This window comes from Octodon degus, unplaced genomic scaffold (genome assembly GCF_000260255.1).
Source record: "Octodon degus isolate 3935 unplaced genomic scaffold, OctDeg1.0 scaffold00001, whole genome shotgun sequence".
Lineage (NCBI taxonomy): Eukaryota > Metazoa > Chordata > Mammalia > Rodentia > Octodontidae > Octodon > Octodon degus.
Window position 1 is genome coordinate 33,608,512 of NW_004524577.1, and position 7,397 is coordinate 33,615,908.

Genomic DNA, 7,397 nt, shown 5'->3' on the forward strand with positions numbered 1-7,397 from the left:
CAGATACTATTAAAAATGATACAGATTCCTCAATGTCTTTGTGTTGGCAGTCTCGTCTCATTCAGAATTTTGTATTTTAGTCACTGATAGTGGGTTGACAGGCCACTCCCTCCCCTTCTTAAACATAGATCTGACCTCTGGCTTGACCTTCAAAATGAATCATAATTCTTTTGTTTGCAAATGATAAATAAATGCAAATTATTTATTGCAATTTAAACAATGATAATAATATTGATGACCACTTATTAGTCATCTTAGCTAGAAAGATTTTCTGAGGCTTACTAATAGAATAATGATAGAATCAGGACCAACGAGACGTCTCATCTTTCATAGGACTTTTCCTCCATCGGCCTCCATTTCTCATCTTTATCTTCACATGGCTGTTTTCACTTGGGAAGGGAGAGGATAGCACAGCCTCTCATGGAATGAGCTTCTTCCTTCTGTCCATCTCAGGGCTAAGCTACATCAAAGCTCAGAGGCGTCCATTTGCCTGCTTGTTGGTATTGCATATTCACCCTTCAGACATACATGTTGCTGATAGGAAAGTGAGTTAATCGTTGCTGATAGCAAAGGGAGAGAATTTTAAAAGAGCTCTCAACTTTCAGACTGAGCTTGTTGTCTTGTGAAGTCAAAGAATAAAATCATGAACAAAAAGTAGGAAGTTAGGGCTGGGGATGTAGCTCAATGGCACAATACCTGGTCGGCAAGCATGAGGCCCTGAGTTCAATTCCCAGTACCAAAAAAAAGAAAATAGTTTTGTTTTCTTAAAGTAGGAAATTAGCAGAGTATATAAAGAAGAAAAATAGCTCCTACTGATACAGAAGAATGAAATTCCCAATTTGAAAGATACCTGGGCCAAGTTCATGTTCTTTAAAACTGAAGAATAAATTTTAGGAACAATAGAGGTTAAGAGCAGCATACATTTATTGGGGGAAAGAAAGCTCCTGTCTGAGAGAAAGACAGAAGGGGACCAGAGCAAGTTGCCTGGGAAACTATCTTTTTCAGAGATTATATAGAGTAAAACCATGAGGTGAGGCAGGCCCAATGTACAAAGCATGGGAACTCACTAGGTGGTAAAGACTATGGTCAACCACTAAGATTACAAGCACAATCACTCAGGTAAAATTGATTAAACCTAGGGCCAAATGGGGAAGTTACAAAGCAAGTAGGCATGGCAAGTGGGCATGAATACAGAACAGGGGCTTTTCCTGTAGGGGGATGGGTTAGTGATTTCCAGGCATCCTTAAGGTGACAGACTCATTTAGAATCTCAATCCAGGCTGCCTATCTTTAGGGAGCTACGTAGCTGCATGTGTTTACTCTTTTGTCTTGAGGTCTGGCCCACAGCAGGGGTCTGTCTCTCCCAAAGTTGCAAAGTCACCTTGTCTTCCATACTGTCTCCTTGAGGGCCTGGCCCTGTCTGACTGCCTAGAATATTTCTATCTAGCTCAGCTGGCTGTAATACTCCTGGGTAGCCATCCAGAAGGAGTTCTCAAGAGTGGAGTTCCCCAGTGCTTTCTTGTCAGTGTCTTATATGAAAAAGCAGAGCGCAAGAATTTCTTTAGTTGTACAGGGATCATTTATCACAGGTGGCTCTGGATTTAGAATAACTTGTTGGGTTTTAGGCTTTGTAATGTAGAGTTTAAAAAAAAAAAAACAACTGGTTACTCTGCATTTCTGAGTTCCTGGTAGAAAAAAATTGTTAAATAACTTAGTGTTGCAGTCCAAGAAATTTCTTTCTTGAGATTTAATGTTCTTAACTCTATCATTTTTCCTGTGCTTGCTTTTATATTTCTAAGATAAACTGGCTATGTGGAATTAGCTCCTAATTTGGAATACATACTGTTTTCTTTGTAGCCAGCCAACTCTATCTTAGGCTTCATCCCTTATTGCCAGCTTATAAATTAAAGGAACGAACTGCCTTTTACACCGTTACTGGCCATTCTGGTGACCGGAAGTGAGGAAACAGAGTAAGATTCCTATTAGATGATAGGTTTTGGAGCAGCAGAGAAACAGGCAGAAGGAAAAAGGGAAAGGGTCTTTATTGTGTTGGAGGACATTGAAAGAACCTGGGGAAGATAAGGAATTCTCTGGATTAGAACAAAGGGAGGCTGAGGCTTTTGTGGCCTGTTGCCAGGGGTAGAGCTTGAAAGGTATGTTTAGATATACCTGAGGAGCTGACTGGGGCCTTCCCTGATGTAGTGGGAGAGGTGAAAAGAAATCACACCCTGGGCTGAGTTGGAGAAGAAGCGGGGAGGTGGTCTCTTGGAAGATAAGCTGTTGTTCTAAGGGCTTCAGCCATATTAGATGACCACCGTAATAATTCAGCAATTCATACCAGGGCCATAACCTATCATTAGAGTTACGAGAATGGGTGTGCCATAGTTTCCTAAAGGACAAAAGTAAGTGTGAAACACACCCTAAGGCTGTATTCCTTTTTTCTCACTTCTTGTTCCAGAATCTCCTCCTGTCACTTTCTGCTCCCCTCCCTCCTTCTTTATGATATTCCTGCTGGAATTTTATCCCAGAAGCAACCTTTTTAGGTTCCTATCCTTAAAGAGACAGGACAAAATCAACTTCTCATCTATGTTCTCAATTTCAGTTGGCAAAAGAAAGTCCCTAGATGTTTCTTGCCATCTGGTTAGATCATGATTCTTAAGAAATGTTAAATTGGTGAACTCATTTTGAATACATTCAAAATGTTTCCTAAAACCTACATAAAGCATGCCCAGGGAATGGTCAGAAATGATGAGCATTTGGTTCTCAAGTTGCAGGATCATGGCATGGCCTAGGAATACCTGCAGGGAGTGAAGGTATTAGTTGAGGATTCAGAGGACCTTCAGGATAGCAATTATTCCTTCATGAAGATGAAGACTATATTTATTTATTTAGTTATTTAGTTAGTTAGTTGGTGGGACCAGGGATTGAACTCAGAATCTTGTGCTTGCCAGGCAAGTGCTTATTCCACTGAGCTATCTCTCCAGCCTTATTTTTATATTTTGGTAGTGACGTATACCTGCTGACTCTCCAACCATGGTCACCAGCTAGGTGTGTAAGTAGGACAGTTCCTTAGGGGAATTAATGCTGCAAAACTGATTTTATAAAAGCTAAGTGTTTGAGACATTGAACTAAGCTCACGCCATCTTTAGCTGCCCTGTGGCATTTCTGCCCTCATGTGGACTTTAAATGGACCACTACATACTTGGAAATTGCATGTACAATTTGGTGGGTAGATAATACTTGCTTTTCATGGGAATGGGGAAGATGATGGATATCATGTTTACCAAAATCACAGACATATTTTACCCTCTCTTTGTCGCTGTCTGCCGGTCTCAGTGTCCGTCTTGTACACCGACACACGCATACGCATTGAGGTATGATCACCATCACTGGATATTAGAACTATTTTTAATTTCTCTAAATTTGGAGACTATACAAAGCTTATATAACAGTGGTATCAAATAATTAAGTTGCAATTCAAAAGGAAGAGAATGACAGCCCATTGTTACGGACTTTGATTGAAACTTTCTATTTGATGGCTGAAAGACCATTTCTGCGTCTTTTCTTGCTGCACTGTCCATCACCCGAGAATTTCACCTTGTGGTCTTTCATCTTAGGCATTATCAATTCCTCTTCACATGAACTCATGGGTAAAATGGACAAATATTTTGCACCATTTCTCATGAATTTTTGCACAAGGTGATAAGTCAGGAAACTGCTGAATAAAAACCAAGACTTAAGAAAACAATGCACAGGCAAAAACTAGCCCTACAGCTTGCCTACTTTTACAGAACATCAGGTAGAGAAGCCTCAAGTTGCAATTCACAATGAAATACACTATCCTAGACAGTGGAAGCAACACCTAAGAAACATAAAGGTTGAAAAGTCAAGTGGGGTCAAGAGCTGTCTCTCTGACAGAAAGTAAGTCTAGCCTTTGGTTCCCGTCAGGGCAGACTATGCCCTTTACTGTCACTGAAGACAAATATTTGGCAAGAAACAGACTCATTATGAAGGCTAAAGCTTCAATAGTTCTAGTGGAACTTCTTTAAGCAGTGCTATGGGTAATTTACTCATCTTGAAACTTCTTAGGAGTAACTATACAACTTGAAAAGTTACTTTTAGACCAAAGGTATGGGTGTGTAAAGACTTCAGAAAACAAAACAAACAAGCAAAGAGACAAAAAGGTAAAGGACAAAACAACAATAGCTAAAATGTAAAACACAGTGTTTACCATCTTCTAGTTCAAGTTTTCGTATGTAAATTTATTAAGCCAAGTTTACTTTGAAAGACTATAAAATTTCATAGTTTTACATTAAACATTAGCAATTTGTCCTACTTTTATGTGTTTGTAGTCTACCCAGCCTAATCTTTTCTTTCTGTTTTTGCTACCTAACATACACTATCAAAGATATCACTAATGGCATGGATGATATCGAAAATTGTGCAATTCTTTTGTAGTTGAGGTAAGGAAGAGATTTAATTCTAAAGTCACTTGAGGTAAAACTCTAAAAGGCCTGGGGTTCCTTTATTTACTCAACAAATATGTACTTTACAGTTTTAAGTTAAGTGTCAGGTGTATTCACAGTAGCGAGCTAAATGGGCATTTTCTCTTAAATGGCGGGGAATGATGTGAATTAATTAAGTAAACACACAGACATGTGATTACAGTGGCATAGGAGAGCTGTAAAAGCAGTAGGCCAGAGAGCTTTGCAAAAGAGTAATAGAGGAGGTTAGATCAGAGAGTGGAAGGGAGGTGTAGCAGCATGCTCCTCTCTGCAGGAAGTATTGTAATAGGTTCTGGTAGACTAAAGAGTAGAAAGCTAGCGGGATAGCCCTCTCTTTATAAGAAGAAATGTGAAGAAATAGAGATAATTAATGAGGCTGCTTTTCTCAGGTGCTTATTACCCCTTAGAAATAAAGAATCTGAGAAGACTTATATAAGCCACTTTCCTGTGGACTAAGGAGTTAAATGCACAGGGGCCTAAAGCCTGTGATACGGGCAATTTGTCAGCTCTGTCTCCCCAAAATTCAAGAACCTGTCACTCTGCCAAGAAGGCAGATGTCCCCATCTTCCAATATGTGTCAGACTGCACTCGGTGTAGGATTGTAGCCAGGGTCTGGCTGGAAACTTGTTGTTGAACCTTCACCCGTTAAATGCCTTTGCAAAAGCTCATTAAAATCAGATCAGGAGACTCATTATATTGAGCTGTGGCCTTCAAAGCAGGTACATGTACTTTGGAGTACGTGAAGGAATAATACAGGTTACGGGGTCATGGGTGATTTTACGAACATCAGTTTTAGACCCTTAGTCATCATGTATTTTCTTTCCTAATGCAAAGCAGCCTAAGGACCAGTCCAGATGGAGTTGCAAATTCTCCCTCCCAACAACTCTGCATAATTTTTTCTCCCATTTTACAAAAGATACACTTGGCCCTTCCCCACCTCTGCTTTGGCTGGTGCTGTTGATCAAGCCTGGAGCCTCGTGAATTCTAGACAAGTGCTCGACCACAGTGTGGAAGTCGCAGCCCTCTTCCTCACCAGTGTGGTATATGGATTTGGAGTCTCACAAATTTCCAATAGAAATGAAGAAGCAATGAAAAACTACCTTTATTGTATCATTGAAAGCGTATTATAGCATTATTTAAAGTGAAAAATTCTAATATTTAACTAAAAGTTTCTTATGCAGGAAAAGTTGTCAATTATTTTAGCAAAAGTAGGTAGATTTCAAAACTAAAAGTGATAATAAAGAATAATTTTTATATTACATTACTGGTTTGGAAGGGCTTATATCAAGACCTCATAAATTTAATACTCTAATAGAACTTTTTCTATCTCATGTTCCTGTTCGTATGAACTTACTATAAAAATACATATAGGAATAAAATTTATACTGAGCGTCATCTCCTTTAACAATGAAATCTGTCCACTCACAAATAAATGAGCACATTGAGAAACTCAAGGGCATGCATCTCATTAAGAGCTACACTCCAAATGAAATTTTAGTTTTTATGATATAGAATTATTAAAACATGCAAATTGTTTTGAGTCATTATGCAGTCAACTACAAGGTTGAAATGAAAAATGACTCAAATAAAAATTTTAAAACTTAAGGCATTATAATTAACATGCATTTTGCAGTGATTCTTGATCTCTTGCCCAGGCTGGATTCAAAATTTTATTTATTTATTTATTTATTTTTAAATTAATGTTATTGAGAAACAAATAGCAATGAGACAGTTTCTAAACTGGTTAGTTGGATAGTTTCAACAACTAATACATTGCACATTGTTGTCTTAGTAGTAGTGGTTATTCATAGTACAAGATGCAGACATGATATCCTTTCCAAACATCATTAGTACAAATTCTTTCTTCTTATTGAGTTAAGACAAAGTAGCTGCATATCTATCCTAACTATTTTGTATATACAGACACAAAATAGTCCTTCATTTGTATCGCCCTATGTATTTATTTATTTATTTATTGGCGGAACTAGGGATTGAACTCAGGTCCTTGCGCGTGCCTATTCTACTGAGCCACCTCCCCAGCCCCTCTATCCCCTTTTTAGGATTTGTTTTGTCAAAAAAATATGGAACACTGCACGAATTTGCATGTCATCTTTTCGCGGGGCCATGCTGATCTTCTCTGTATTGTTCCAGTTTTAGTGTATGTGCTGCCAAAATGAGCATGGATTCAAAATTTTAGATTCAGGCAATTCTCTTGACTTGGTCCACCAAGTTGCTGGGCCTGTAGGCATGAATCTCCATGCCCTGTACAGAGTATTGTTTGAAAAACTCAATTTCAATTCACATGTTTCTATGTTGCAGAGGAAAGTCATAGACATAAAATCTTTTCAAGGTTAAATATGTTTAAGCTTGATCACATTTTCCAAGGAAACACAAGATTTAGAGGAAATTTTAACAATATTGTTTCCAACTGTTAAGGAAGTCTTTATTCATATTTTGAAAATGGGAAACAGGCTGGGCCAAATTGCAATAGTACTGATTCCACTGGATATGTTTTAGAAAATGACTTCATGATTTTATGGTAAAATGTCAATTTTGCAATTAGATAATGGCTGTATTGCAAATAATTGAGCTTAACATTAAAAAAAACTTAGTAATAGAGACGATGGGGGCCGCAGGATCCTGAATAGACCCAGAGCACAGGCCCAGTGAGTGAGTGAGACGACCCAGGGCCGCGGATCCTCATTCGACCCAGAGTGTAGGCCCAGCACGGAACCCTTCAGCAGAACTCCTTGCAAAGAGGCTAGAGGCAAGACCTACCCAGCTGATTCAGGAGCAGAACATCTTGCCAGAGAGACACAAAGGGTTCAACTCTAACGACTGCAGCAGGAAGAAGTGGAGCACAGCAGCCAGATCCAAACAACACCCACCTGGA

The 7,397-nt window shown here is 38.8% G+C and overlaps 1 protein-coding gene and 1 non-coding gene across 2 annotated transcripts in view; one reads left to right on the forward strand and one right to left on the reverse strand.

The window, feature by feature from the left end:
• The window catches only part of Pde4d (phosphodiesterase 4D), a 1,527,171-nt gene that overhangs the window by 473,792 nt on the left and 1,045,982 nt on the right, over positions 1-7,397 (forward strand). The window lies entirely within an intron of this gene.
• On the reverse strand, positions 6,580-6,685 carry LOC111815244. The gene has a single exon (XR_002819975.1). It is a non-coding gene; the product is annotated as a U6 spliceosomal RNA (small nuclear RNA).